Source organism: Trichechus manatus, unplaced genomic scaffold (assembly GCF_000243295.1).
Source record: "Trichechus manatus latirostris isolate Lorelei unplaced genomic scaffold, TriManLat1.0 scaffold00020, whole genome shotgun sequence".
Classification (NCBI taxonomy): Eukaryota; Metazoa; Chordata; class Mammalia; order Sirenia; family Trichechidae; genus Trichechus; species Trichechus manatus.
This window is the reverse complement of record NW_004443956.1, coordinates 22,843,858-22,859,509: the sequence shown is the minus strand read 5'-3', so window position 1 is coordinate 22,859,509 and position 15,652 is coordinate 22,843,858. Positions and strand designations below refer to the sequence as shown.

Below are 15,652 nucleotides of genomic sequence, written 5' to 3'. Positions count from 1 at the left end.
GGCCATACCTTTTGAGGCTGAAGCAGCTCCGCTTCTTGTGTCCCTTGTCTCTTCAGCTTCTGCTTCCTATGGCCTCTAGGCCCTCGGGCCTCACGCCCGCATCTGCCCTGCTGGGGCAGGTGTTCCAAAGCTCAGTAGCTCCACCGGTATAAGTGCCCGGAGGCACCCCACCCCGCCAGAAAGCCTCGTGCACACAGACACTCAGCTCTCTCGCTCAGTGGGTCAGCAAGCCTAGCTCCACCGATAAGTGCCCAGAGGCACCCCACGCCGCCAGGAAGCCTCTCGCGCACAGGTACTCAGCTCTCTCGCTCTGTGGGTCGACTCCAGCGCCGTCTTTCACCCGTCTCCCGGTTCTGCTGCTGTTGGTTCTCTGCTGCTGCCGCTTCTCTGCTGTTGCTTGTCTTCTGTTGCTGCCATTGCTCTATCCATTCACAGTTTTAAAACCGCTTCCACATTTTAGGTATCTGTTAGAGCAGCACCTGTAAGTACTGTGCTCCTTTAAAAAATCATCTATATGATATCAACCATTCAACAATTACTTTAAAACAAAGATGAGAAGGTAAGGGGAAGAGAAACTAGATTAATGGAAATGGAACAACCTGAACAGAAATAATGAGAATATTCACGCATTGTGAAGAATGTAACCAATGTCACTGAACAATTTGTGTAGAAACTGTTGAATGGGAACCTAAACTGCTGTGTAAACCTTCACCAAAAACACAATAAAATAAGTAATTATTATCCAACATATACTAATGAGCCTAAAGGAAACCAGTGGCCCTGGAGCTCTAGACAAACTTGCAACAGAATGCTTATAATCTGACAGATGGATAAACTAGATAATGCAGAGATGAATGGGCTAAAGATAAAAATAACAGGAATGTAACACGCACATGAACTTCAATGTGAAGTTACGCACCACCACCCCCAATGCTGTCAGAAGCATGCGCCTTGTTTCTCGAGGAATAGTGATACATTTTCACCAAAACTAATTGTACTTCTTGTAAATGTGAGGCCCAGCTTGTTAGTTCTAGAGCCCTTTTTGGCTAAAACCCCAGTTCTTTTGTGACTAGGTCAGGATATGGGATAAAGTCTGTTTAGTTGTGGCTCTAGAATTTTGTGTAGGAGACTACGTTTTAGCTTCTGTAACAAACATCTTTGTTGTTTTTTCTAAGATTGCATATTATAGAACAACAGAAATGGAAAAGTTCAAAACATGCCTATAATAACACTTTATATAAGATTGAAAATAAAAGAAAATGAAAGCCAATTGTCATTTCCAAAGAATGACTATTATTATGAGGGATGGCTTGGAGGATCTGATGGGGATCATGGGTGCCTATATCCCACATATGAGCTGCTGTTTACCTGGTGCTGTCACCAAGTCTGTGGCTAAGAACAGAGTTCTCCCCTTTGTAAAACAATTTACATGTGTGTGCATGTGGGCATGGGTGTTTACTGAGGCTCTAGTACTGACCAGCTTTGGATACTTACCTTAATCTCAAAATTTTGGTTTTCTTATCTGAAAAACTGGGAATAATAATGCATAAATCGTAGGGTTGCTGGAAGAATTAAATGAGGTAATACAGTGAAACCTCTGAGAGACAGAACTTGACGGGGATGCCTTTTTTTACCTGGTCTCATGAGTCTTCTGCCTTTGGCAGGGTGTAGTCTTACCACTTTTCTATCACTCCATGTAGTGAAAAACATTTGAGTTTTCCTTCTCTGACAGGTTTCTGCCTTACACAGTTTCCTGATTTTACAGGTTTTACTGTATATGGAAAAGTAGCTAACATAATGCTTGATACTGTAGCCAGTGCTCAGAAAATGATATCCTCTTTTCTCAGATAGTGGCCCTGACTGATGGATGCAGAGGCTTTCGGAGTAGAGAGACAGGGCGAGAGTGCCAGAAAGGAAGGCACTGTTTGTACTAGATTGGTTGAATGAAAGGGAGCCAGCCTTTAGTAGATCTAAAGAAGAGAGTCAATCAAGGGAATTACTAAGGAGAGAAATGGAATGGGTCACATGGATGGAGATGGGGACAGCTGAGAGTCCAAAAGAATCCACTGGGGAGATGGGACACCAGGACTAACTATAGTCAAGATAAGTGGGACTAGGAGTAAAGTCAGATTAAGTGATAGCCTGAAAGGAAAAAAAAAACAAAAACAGAATTTGACTGTGTGGAGTATAAAAAATAAGAAAAGGCATTCGAAAAAGTCCAACACCCATTCGTGATAAAAACTCAATAAAATAGGTATAGAAAGGAAATTCCTCAATATAATAAAAGTTATCTGTACAAAACCAACAGCCAACATCATTCTTAATGGAGAGAGGCTGAAAACATTCCCCTTGAGAACAGCAACAAGACAAGGATGCCCTTTATCACCATTCTTATTTAACATTGTGTTGGAAGCCCTTGCTAGAGCAATAAGGCAAGAAAAAGAAATTGGTAATGAAGAAGTGAAACCATTCCTATTTGCAGATGATATACTATACATAGAAAACTCAAAAGACTCCATAGAAAACTACTGGAATAGAAAGATTCAGCAGACTAGCAGGATACAAAATAAACATACGAAAATCAGTTGGATTCCTATACATCAATAAAGAGAACTATGAAAAGGAAATCAGGAAAACAATACCATTTATAATAGCCCCTAGAAAAATAAAATACTTAGGAATAAATCTAACCAGGGATGTAAAAGACCTATACAAAGAAAACTACAAAACACTACTGGAAGAAACCAAAAGAGCTCTACATAAATGGAAAAACATACCATCCTCATGGATAGGTAGAGTCAACATTGTGAAAATGACAATTTTACCCAAAGCAATTTACAAATACAATGCAATCCTGATCCAAATACCAACAACATTCTTCAAAGAGATAGAAAAACTAATCACTAACTTTATATGCAAAGGGAAGAGGCCCCAGATAAGTAAAGCACTACTGAACAAAGAAGAATAAAGTAGGAGGACTCGTACTACCTGACCTCAGAACCTACTATACAGCTATGGTAGTCAGAACAGCCTGGTACTAGTACACCGAGAGATAACATTAATCAATGGAACAGAATTGAGAACCCAGATGTAAATTCACCCATGTATGGTCACCTGATCTTCAACAAGGGCCCAAAGTTCATCAAATGGGGAAAAGTTTTTTTTTTTTTTTTAACAAATGGTGCTGGCAAAACTGGATGTCGATCTGCAAAAAAAAATGAAACAGGACCCATACCTCACACTGTACACAAAAACTAATTTAAAATGGATCAAAGACCTAAATATAAAACCAAAAACTATAAAGATCATAGAAGAAAAAATAGGATCAATGCTAAAGGCCCTAATACATGGCATTAACAGGATATAAACCATAACTAACAGCACATAAACTCCAGAAGATAAGCTAGATAACTGGGATCTTCTAAAAATTAAAAACTTATGTTTATCAAAACACTTCACCAAAAGAGTAAAAAGAGAACCTACAGACTGGAAAAAAAAAATTTGGCTATTACAAATCCAACAAAGGTCTAATCTCTAAAATGTACAGGAAAATCCAATACCTCTACAACAAAAAGACAAGTAATTCAATTAAAAAATGGGCAAAGGAAATGAACAGGCACTTCACCAAGAAGACATTCAAGTGGCTAACAGACACATGAGGAAATGCTCGAGATCACTAGCCATTAGAGAAATGCAAATCAAAACCACAAAGAGATACCGTCTCACCCCAACATTACTGGCACGAATCAAAAAAAAAAAAACAGAAACTAACAAATGCTGGAGTGGCTGTGGGGAGACTGGAACTCTTCTGCACTGCTGGTGGGAATGCAAAATGGTACAATCATTTTGGAAAAGGAGAACGATATGGCGTTTCCTTAGAAAGCTAGAAATAGTAATACCATATGATCCAGCAATTCCACTCCTAGGAATATATGCTAGAGAAATAAGAGCTGTCACATGAATAGACACATGCACGCCCATGTTCATTGCAGCATTGTTCACAATAGCAAAAAAATGGAAACGACCTAGATGCCCATCAACAGATGAATGGAAAACAAACTATGGTATACACACAATGGAATACTACACAATGATAAAGAACAATGATGAATCTGCAAAGCATCTCACAACATGGATGAATCTGGAGGGTATCATGCTGAGTGAAATAAATCAATCGCAAAAGGACAAATATCGTTTATGAGACCACTACTATAAAAACCTCATGAAAAGATTTGCACACAAAAAGAAACAATCTTTGATGGTTGCGAAGGAGGGGAGGGGTGGGGATGGAAAAACCACTAAACAGACAATAGATAAGTAGTAAAAAATAAATAAATGTTCTTAATTGTAGAAGGTGATCTTTCTTAGAGGTGTATTTTATTTTTTAAAAATACTCAAAAACCATTTGGGGATAAGGATGATGAAAAAGAGGGGTGTTAAATTCGAATAATATAGTTTTGGGGAATCCAATTTAAAAATAGCTATAAATTATAAGACAAATTTCTAGCTTTGTTTGAACATAGCTCTGAAGATAATTCCAAAAGGGAATTTCAGAAATTATTGAGTAAGCTTAAAGTAAACATGTAACTTCCTAAAGTGTCTGAGGAGTCCCTTGGTGGAAAAATGGTTAACGCACTTGGCTGCTACTCAAAGGTTGAAGGTTTGAGTCTACCCAGAGGTGCCTCAGAAGAAAGTCCTGGTGATCTACTCGGTCATTGAAAACCTTATGGAGCACAGTTCTAGTCTGACACACATGGGGTTGCCATCAGGCAGAGTCAACTCCATGGCAACTGGTTAAAATGTCTGAATTGAAAGTTATTAGGATATACGCATCCAGTTTTGTCTTGCAAAATTCTGTCATCTGATCTCCGGCATCGTTTCTATCACCAAAGCCATATTGTCCAACTACTGGTTCTTCTTCGTTTCCAACTTGCACATTCCAATCACCAGTAATTATCAATGTGTCTTGATTACATGTGTGATCAATTTCAGACTTCAGAAGTTGGTAAAAATCTTCAATTTCTTCATCTTTGGCATTAGTGCATGAAATACACAGGAATCAAATCGACTAATCTCTGGAAAGAGATGATGGAGAAGCTCATATCATCAGTCAGAACAAGGCCGGGGGCTGACTGTAGAACAGATCATCAATTGTTCATATGCAAGTTCAAGTTGAAGCTGAAGAAAATTAAAACAAGTCCGTGAGAGCCAAAGTACGACCTTGAGTATATCCTGCCTAAACTAAGAGACCATCTCAAGAATAGATTTGACACATTGAACATTAATGACCAAAGACCAGACGAACTGTGGAATGACACTGAGAACATTATACATGAAGAAAGCAAAAGGTCATTAAAAAGACAGGAAAGAAAAGACCAAAATGGATGTCAGAAGAGACTCTGAAACTTCCTCTTGAACATTGAGTAGATAAAGCAAACAGAAGAAGTAAAGAAGTAAAAGAGCTGAACAGAAGATTTCAAAGGGATGCTCAAGAAGACAAAGTAAAGTATTATAATGAAACGTGCAAAGACCTGGAGTTAGAAAACGAAAAGGGAAGAACACATTCGGCATTTCTCAAGCTGAAAGAACTGAAGAAAAAATTCAAGCCTTGAGTTGCAATATTGTAAGTTTCTATGGGCAAAATATTGAATGATGCAAGAAGCATCAAAAGAAGGTGGAAGAAATTCACAGTCACTGAATCAAAGAGTTGGTCAATGTTCAACCATTTCAGGAGGTAGCATATGATCAAGAACCGATGGTACTGAAGGAAGAGGTCCAAGCTGCACTGAAAGTATTGGCAAAAAACAAGGCTCCAGAAATTGACGGAATACCAATCCAGATGTTTCAACAAACAGATGCAATGCTGAAAGTGCTCATTTGACTATTTGCCAAGAAATTTGGAAGACAGCTACCTGGCTAACCGACTGGAAAAGATCCGTACTTGTGCCCATTCTAAAGAAAGGCAATTCAATGGAATGGAGAAATTATCAAACAATATTATTTATGTCACCTGCAAGTAAAATTTTGCTGAAGGTAATTTAAAAACGTTTGCAGCGGTCTATTGAAAGGGAACTGCCAGAAATTCAAGCCAGATTCAGAAAAGGCCATGGAACGAGGGATATTGCTGATGTCAGATGGACCTTGCTGAAAGCAGATAATACCAGAAAGATGTTTACCTGTGTTTTATTGACTATGCAAAGGCATTCGACTGTGGATCATAACAAACTGTGGTTAACATTTGGAAGGGAATTCCAGAACATTTAATTTTGCTCATGCAGAAGCTGTGCATAGACAAAGAGGCAGTTGTTCAAACAGAACAAGGGGATACTGCATGGTTTAAAATCAGGAAAGGTGTGCATCAGGGTTGTATCCTCTCACCATAGTTATTCAATTTTATGCTGAGTAAATAATCCAAGAAGCTGGACTATATGAAGAAGAATGGGGCATCAGGATTGGAGAAAGACTCACTAACAACCTGTGATATGCAGATGACACTACCTTGCTTGCTGAAAGTGAAGGGACTTGAAGCACTTACTGATGAAGATTAAAGACTACAGACTTCAGTATGGATTACACTTCAACATAAAACCAAAAAAAAAAAAAAAACCCATTGCTGTTGAGTTGATTCTGACTCATAGCAACCCTATAGGACAGAGCAGAACTGCCTCATAGAGTTTCCAAGGAGCGGCTGGCGGATTCAAACTGCTGACCTTTTGGTTGGCAGCCTGAGCTCTTAACCACTGTGCCACCAGGGCTCCACACCTCAACAAAAAGAAAACAAAAATCTTCACAACTGGACCAATAAGCAACATCGTGATTAAGATTGAAGTTGACAAAAATTTCATTTTACTTGGGTCTACAATCAATACCCATGGAAGCAGCAATCAAGAAATCGAATGACATATTGCATTGGGCAAATCTGCTGCCAAAAGAACCTCTTTCAAGTGTTAAAAAGCAAAGATGTCACTTCGAGGACTAAGGTACACCTGACCCAAGCCATGGTGTTTTCAATCACCTCACATGCATGTAAAAGCTGGACAATGAATAAGGAAGATCAAAGAAGAATTGATGCCTTTAAATTATGGTGTTGGTGAAGAATATTGACTATACCATGGACTGCCAAAAGAACAAACCAATCTGTCTTGGAACAGGTACAACCAAAATGCTCCTTAGTAGCAAGGGTGGCGAGACTTTGTCTCACATACTTTGGACATGCTATCACGAGGGACCAGTCCCTGGAGAAAGACATCATGCTTGGTAAAGTAGAGGGTCAGCGAAAAAGAAGACCCCCAATGAGATGGATTGACACAATGGCTGCAACAATGGGCTCCAACATGGCAATTATTGTGAGGATGGCACAGGACTCGGCAGTGTTTCATTCTGGTGTACATAGGGTCGCTATGAGTTGGAACTGACTAGATGGCACCTAACAACAATAACATAGATCCAGTAGATTTGTAAGAATCTTAAAAACAGTCTTATGTAAATATAGCACCATATTTAAGATTATGGAGCCCTAGTGGTGCAGTGGTTAAGAGCTCAGATGCTAACCAAAGGGTCGGCAGTTGGCATCCCCTGGCTGCCTCTTGGAAAACCTATGGGGCAGTTTACTCTGTCTTATGGAGTCAATCTGAGTTGGAATCAACTCAGAGTTTGATTTTTTGGTTATTTAAGATTGTATGCTAATGTTGTACCATTCTTGCTAAAAGGCCAGCACATCATTTGCTTCTACAGAGTAGACTGAACTACTTTTTTTAAATTCAATTGACTATTTGTAAACTATAGTGAACTCATATGGAACTCTGAATTACCATTTCTAACTTTTTCAGAGAGTGATAACTAACCTTGACCTTTTTGTGACTGCTATATATTGTGTCAGAATGAAAAGCAAGTGGGTGCTTCCTGAATTTTAGTCCACATTAAATCTAAACACTTGTGGACAAATTTGCAATAACAAATTAGAAAATATCACTTTAAAGTGATTCCTTTTCAGTAGAATTCAAGTACTAAGGCAAGCTTTCTTAAGCTGTGCTGGTTCTTTCATTTAATTAAAGCCTGTTTTCATATAATGAAACATACATAGATTTTCTTCTTAAAGTACATGTGAACAGTATGTGGCTGAATAATATAATTGTGAAATGAACGTTTACTTGAATTGTTGTTCTACTTTTAATTCCAAAGCAATTGAAGGAAAAAGCTGTTTCTAAACAATTGTAATGGACTTGTAGGATGTAACTGACAAAATACGTGAAGGAGCTTTTAACTGAAAAATATAGGTAACCTGGATATTCTTAACATAGTATGTTGTTTCATGTCATTCAAAGATAATGGCACTATTTAGCCATTTTCAAAAAAGTTACATTCTTGTTCACATACTAATGCATCTTTCTTACAAACATTCATTCTAAGGAAATTTGACTCAATTTTGTAAAGAAACAAAATCTAATTGTGAAAATATATACATGATACTGATGACATCAACTATTAAATACGTATTTTTATTTAGCATTGTTTTGTAAATATTAAAAGGTTAGGTATTTACAAAGAGGTAGATTAGAAGGAATACATCTTCTAGACTCTAGGATCTAGAGTACAGAAATTAGATTAACCTGTAGGGAGGCTGTTCTGTCCCTAGGAACAACAGTTTTCAGAATGTTCCTTTTAATGGACCAAACTAATAATAAAGCTTTCAGGCTATTCTTGTCCTTACAAGAATTGTAATTTCAAAATTTGAAAAAGAAAGTCTAAAAATCCCTACATAGTCGTGGAAGCTCCATAGACACATCCAAACTCCCTGAGGGACTGAATTTCTGGGTGGAGGACTGTAGGGACCATGGTCTCAGGGAACATCTAGATCAATTGGCATAACACAGTTTATAAAGACAATGTTCTACATTCTACCTTGGTTAGTAGCGTCTGGGGTCTTAAAAACCTGTGAGCAGCCATCTAAGATATTCCACTGGTCTCATCCCTTCGGGAGCAAGGGAGAATGAAGAGAACAGGATACAAGGAAAAGATTAGTCCGAAGGACTAGTGTACCACAGCTACCAAGGCCTCCACCAGACTAAGTCCAGTACAGCTAGACGGTGCCCGGCTACCACCACTGACTGCTCTGATCAGGATCACAACAGAGGGTTCTGGACAGAGCTGGAGAAGGATGTAGAACAAAATTCTCATTCACACACACACACAAAAAGACCAGATTTACTGTCCTAAAGGAGACTGGAGAAACCCCCAGAGTATGGCCCCCAGATACCCTTTTAGCTCAGTGGTGAAGTCATTTCCGAGGTTCACCGTTCAGCCGGGGAGTGGACAGCCCCATAAAACCTAGTGGGACTAATGAGGCACAGCAGTCCAGGGACAAGGGCCAGAAAGCAGAAGGGGTTAGGAAAGCTGGTGATAGGGAACCCAAGGTTGAGTAAGAATAGTGCTGATGTGTTGTGAGGTTGTTAACCATTGTCATAGGGCAACATGTGTACTAACTGTTAAATGAGAAACTTCTGTAAGCCTTCATCTAAAGTGAGAAGAGCAGCACAATTGGAAGAGCATAGTCCATGTCACTGAACTGTGCATGTAGAAATTTTTGAAATGGTGTATATCTTTGTCTATGTATATTTTCACCAAAAAAAAGAAAGGTCAGAAGGGAGAGGGTTGACATGTTGTAGGGTTGTTAACCAATGTCATAAAACAATACGTGTACTACTGTTTCATGAGAAACTGTTCTGTAAGCCTTCACCTGAAGTACAATTAAAAAAAAATCCCTACATATTTGTTAATTAAAACTTCAAACGAAGATTTTTGCTGAAACATGTTTTTTGGTTTTTAAGAAAACGGTTTCATGCAGTCATGTTAAACAATGGGGTTGGGGGTGTCACGTCTATGTCATAATAGAGTTCCTATTATTGGATTTAAAATTTTTTTAGATCTATCTGAGTATGAGTCAACATGAGAATAATAAAAACTGAATTGTATTGGTCATTTTTTCCAAAACAAAACAAAAAAATGACTTTAATTTTTCTGTTTTAAGAAGTCATATTCTTCTTGAACTACAGTAAAATATTTGAAGCAATAATTTCACTATTCCATGATTTTAAAGTGAAGACATTGATTTCATAGCAATATCTTATAGTCATTAACAAAAGAAAGGCAGCAAAGTCCCATCATAAAGAATCTGCCTACTTGATGAATTTCACCGTCCTGTAGGATCAACTTTGCTTCCAATGTGCAAGGACGGGTGGTGAGGGCTCTACTAAAATGCAGGTGTTCCTCTTCCCCATTGTTACAATGGGCTTATTCTCTTCTTTCACAACAAATAAGGACTTCCCACTAATTAGCTGAATTAGTGCCTAACGTCTTTCTAAATATTGTTCCTAAAAATATAATAACTACTTACTGATGATGAATGAATTTTAATTTAGAGTCATCTCCATTGGCCTGCCCGAGTATCTTTTTTTAAAAAATTATTTCAGTGCCAATTACTATGTTCTACAGGAGATTGACCAATTAAAACATGTCATTTTTCAAAATTCACTCATTGATATTATGTTATTTTAACCTTATGTATGTATGAAAATACCACATATGCATACTAAAAATATTTAAAAGGATCTATTTTCATTTTTCTTTTATAATCTAGAATTATTTCCTGTAGACGGATTAACAAATTATAATCAACTTTAAAATTATAGATTATTGTTTTATTTAAAACCAAAATTGGTTTAGAGTTTTCTGAAATCAGGCATGTATCTCAGAAGTGACATTACCATATCTTTTAAAATTCCTGTAGTCAGTGTTGTTTTGCTTTATAATAATCATGTCTCCCATTTCTCTATTTTGTTTAAAAATACAATTTGTTTGATAATTTAGTACATTGGAGATTTATTCTAATCACTTAAATATGTGATCTATAATCCTTTGGTGTTCCCTAAATTGAAAGAGTTTCTTATCACAGAACATTAGGTTTTACACATAAAAAATGTGAAATGCACTTTAAAAGAAGTATTAGTAGGATCCACAAATCATTTTAAACTATTTTATATTGTTTAGAATTTTGTAGGTCTTGGAGAATTTTATATATACTATATTTTTTATTCATCAGCCAAACAATAGTAACTTCTATATGAATAATATACTCATTTATCATACATAAATGATTTCAATCAATATGCCTCTCAAAAACATTTTGCATCATGTTTAAAAGTTTTCACTGAAAATGTCACTGAAATCTTATAAATTGAAATTTATTATTAAATGAAATCTAAAATCTCATGAAAAACAAAATACCTAACATCATCACTCACTCTTCAAGATATTAGCTGAATCTAGTCTTACATTACTGTCAAGACACTTTTCTGAAGTATTTTTAAGGATTAAGAAGACAGATACATTTTTCCTGCCCTGGAAACAAGAAAGGATTTTAAAATAAAGGAACACAGAATGAAAAATCTAGTGGATTAATTTATCAGTTTCTGGAACAGTAGACCAAAAGGATCAGCACCTAAAATACAAATAGGTTCTTTTGGTGAATTCTCTAGACTATCCCTTTATCTTTAAGCTTTGAGGAAGCCAGTTAAACAGCTAACCATTTATGGCAGGCAAAATCTTGGGGGAGGAGGAAGAATGGGGAAGAAAGGGGAGTAAGCTGTGTAACTTTAAAAAGATAAATCACCTATTTCCCACAAAGAATCTATTTTGGAATGTACACCAAGGTGCGGGTGATTAAGCGTGCGCCTACTTTTCTATTTAGGATTACCTGCATTAAGAGCGCAAGGTTCATCTAACTATATAAAGTGTCCAAAATTTAACTTAAGTGGTACCACCTCCCCACCATGCTCTATAAAAGCAAAACTTAGTCCCTGAAAGCACTATAAAAGCAGATAGGTAATTAGATTAAAACTAAATTAGGAATGGGGTAAACAGGAATGTTTGAAATGAAACCCTTTGGGACAACTTTACTTTTACTTACTTCCTTTCTTATCAGGTTTTTAAGGTAACCAAAAAAGATTATCTGGCACTGTCCTGTGGCGCTTACCGCTGCAGCTTTACCGCCGCTTGCTCTGGAGTCTCCAGTCCTCTCTCAGCCGGGCAGGACCCCTCTGGGGCTGGACCGGGTGGAGCAGAGGCGGCAGGCGAGCAGGGCCTCAGCGCCAGATGGAGCGAGACTCCGCCTAGCCGACCCGAGCTCGCCTGCGGGAGAGTCAGCGGTCCCGGACCACAGGACAGAAATCACCTCTCGGGCCCCTAGGGCCAGGGTGGCCGCGCGGGGTCCGCGTAAGCTTGGAGACTTAAGAGTTGGACACCGGGATGGCCGAACAAGGCGGCCACGGGCAGTCGGGCCACCCCTCGGCCCACCGAAGTGGGGTCCCATATTTTATTGCGGCTCCTGGCTGGCGGAGGCGAAAGCAGCGAGCGCCGGCTGCAGAGAGGCGGGGCCGCGGCTGGGAGTGCGGAGCCGCAGAGTCCATAGTGTCCGGGTGGGGTCCGGCTTGCAGCTGCTGAGCGCGGGGCTCAGCCCCCTGTCAGCCTCCCGGAGCCTCCGCGGCGTGGCGGGACGGCTTCCCTTGGGCAAGGATCCGGGCGGGACAGGCACCGCCCCAAGACCGCGCCCGCGAGTCCGCGCGCTACGGGCTTCCTGCCTGGGCAAGGATCACCTTCGCATCCGAGTCCATCACTCTGGCCCCGCGGGCGGCGTCTCCCCGCCCGCCTAAGCCACGGTCCTTGCCCTGACCTCGAGTGTGCACAGGCGTACGTCTTCAGTCCTGGTTGGGGAATGAAGACCCAGTCCCAAGGCGGCCCCCTCCGCTCCTCTCTTTCTGGCTGCGGAGCGTGGGTAGACGCTCTTCGTTCGCCATACAGACGCGGGCAGGCCCCGCCGTGCTCCCTTGATGACCAGGGCCTTTTGGTCCTACGGTCTAGAGACGCGGGGAGAGAGGCCTGGGCGCCTTTACTTTCTCCGGCGTGTCCCCCTCCACGGCCCAGCGCGGCCATCCCGACCGACCCTAAGTCGTCCCCAGTACCTCAGATTCCCAGGCCTCCTCGTGCGACCCTCTGGTGAGGGGAGGTGGCGGGAACCCCCAACGCCCCAACACACACACACACACACACACACACACACACACACACACACACACATACACACACACACGCTGTTGCTATGGAGAGCTCTAGTTACTAGCGAGGGTGAGGGGAAGGCAGGGCTCTCTTCTTCCAATCTCTTCCTCGCCTCCATTCCTTTTCTCGCTCTCCTTCCTCCTCCCTCGCGCTGTCCGGGGCTCCCCGGGCTCCCAGCCCCTCTCCGTCGGCCCCTCTCTCTCCGCACTACTTCTCTTTCCCTCTTCTTCCCCTCCCTGACTTGTACCAGGCCCGGGCGCGCCTCGGGCTGGCAGGGGACGAGGCACCGGAGACCAGGATGTTTCTAAGGATACCAGCAGGGAGGGAAAAACTCGCCGCCACTTGAGTCTTTGCCCGAGGGGGTCCCCGCGTTACCGCCCGTCCCCTCCCATCAGAGGGAGGCTTGGGGCGCCTTACTCCAGGCGCAGGCCCTCCACGAGTGGAGACCTCTCCCCTCAGACCTGTTGGTCCGCTTCCGAGGCGGCCCAGGCCCGGGCGGGACGGTCCCCGGCCCTGCGCTTGCAACCGGCTTTGAGCTTGCTCTGCAGGCCCCTGCTAAGAGGTGCAGGGGGGCGGGGAGAGGTGGAAGTTGACTTAATCCTTACTCTCCGCCTTTGGCGTGTATGGGACGGGGTGGGGGGGCCGGCGGGGAGTGCACTAAATGGAAGGGTCACCCGCGTAGAAGCCATATTTTGTCTCTCTTGGCGTTCTCAGTAACTCATATTTCTCTCCGGTTTCTCGACGTCCCGCAAATCTGCAATAGGCCCTCCTGGCACCCGCAGTGTGCTCTGACTGACTTAAGATGTTCCATTTCTTTGCCTTGAGTGAGGTTCGATTAAGCGCACGACTCCCTCCCTGTCCCATCAACACATACAGTCAGCCTGGGACCTTTGGTCGGAAGACACAGTCCTTAGGACGCGTTTTAGGCTGAGGCGAGTACCTCGAAGGCACTCGATTGTCTGCTGTGGCCCCTTCCCCCGTGAACCCTGGTCTGGGGGGTTAGATCCAAAGGTTTTCTAGAACTCAGTTTCCAAGAGAGAGCGCGACTGTGAGGCCCGCGGCGCGGGGGCCGGTTTGGGGGCCGGGCGGCAGTGGAAGGAAGGAAGGGGAGGAGGAAATGGTGCCTGCCCCGCCTGGGGTCAGGCCTGGCGGGCCAGAGAGGGCGGGTGCGAAGTTGGCGCGGGAGGCGCCCGGCGCTCTGGCCGGGACCCGGCCGGGTGTGGGGGCGGGCGGGGTCGTCGGGGTGAGGAAGGGGCCGCCCTGCTCCGCGCGGGCCCGCCGTCTCCAGCTGTCCCGAGCGCTGGGAACAATGGCGAGGCTGTGGAAGGGGGGGTCCTGGGAGGAGGGCGCCGAGGTTTCCAGAAAAGGAGAAACTAAAGAGCCCTGCGCAGACTGTCATCTGCATCTGACAAGATCTGCTTCCCCCACTTCTTTCTTTCTTCCCCTTGTTCCTGCAGCTGTGGGCCTTGGAGAGCGCATTGTACACACAGATGTTGGGTTTTCAGCTCTTTGCCGCTCCGCGGGGGCCGCCGCACACCGGGGGTTACTCCAACCTGTGGCTGCAACCCGCAGTCCAGGGAAACGGGAGGAAGATTGTGGGAGGAAAGGGTTGGAGTGGGAGCGACAGAGTGGTCGGAGAGGCCTTGGGAAAGCAAGTCACAGGGCCCCGGGAGGCGGCCGCCACCGGAGTCTGGGGCCCAGCCTGGCCTCTCCCACCACTTGCCGGCCCCGAGAGCTCCCTGCTCAGCCTCTCGCCGCCTGCTTGACACGCGCCCCGGGTCCGCGTGGTGGGCTTGAGAAGTTCGAGGGCCCCGGCGACTTGGAGTGCAGCCCTGTCACCCAGCTTCACGCCTCCCTGCCCGCGGGGGCAGCAGCCCAGATCAGGGCACTTGACCTGGACAGGTGGGGAGAGGACGTAGTTTGGATTCGTCTTAAGCACCTAGCAGGTCCGTTTTTACCACGATCTTTGCTCCGCGTTTTGGGCAGGCAGCATGCAGTTTGCCTCAGCCAAATGGTGGCAAATTTCTAACTAGGTCCCGCTTCAGGAAAGGCGCCATTTGCGTGGCATCTGAGACCTAGAAATCTCGAAAGCGGGCTTGATGCAAAGGGGGTTGGGGGTTGCCCCTTGAATTTCCCTGCATAATTGGCCTCTTTAATTCGGAAAGGGAGCAAAACTCCCACAAGGCAAAGTGGAGAACCTGTCTCCAAAGAACTATTTGCAGTTCATTTTTATCTTGCAAAAAGTTGAGACGACCCCCACCCCCCGTAAAAAGAGTTCCTGTTAGGGATGTGCGGGTGTTACTTTTCTTGCTGAGGCCCGCTGTCGCTCAGAGTCCCACCCTAAACTTCCACAGTATGAAGTCAGACTTGGATGATGAAAGAGAAAAAGCATGAAAAGAAAGAAAAGACGCAAGCCCGGAGTCGCAGCTTTTAACAAATGACTGACAAAGCCAATGTCCATTCACAGTCTCACTCAGGAGAGGGTTTATCAAGAGCCCCGGCCCCCTTAGCCAATTGCTGTCAGCAACATGTGGGGGGAGAC

The 15,652-nt window shown here is 43.2% G+C and overlaps 1 protein-coding gene across 1 annotated transcript in view; it reads left to right on the top strand.

Annotated features, from left to right (window-relative positions):
• Nucleotides 1-15,652, top strand: part of PTPRN2 (protein tyrosine phosphatase receptor type N2) — a 1,314,151-nt gene that overhangs the window by 1,100,540 nt on the left and 197,959 nt on the right. The gene's annotated exons all lie outside the window — the stretch shown is intronic.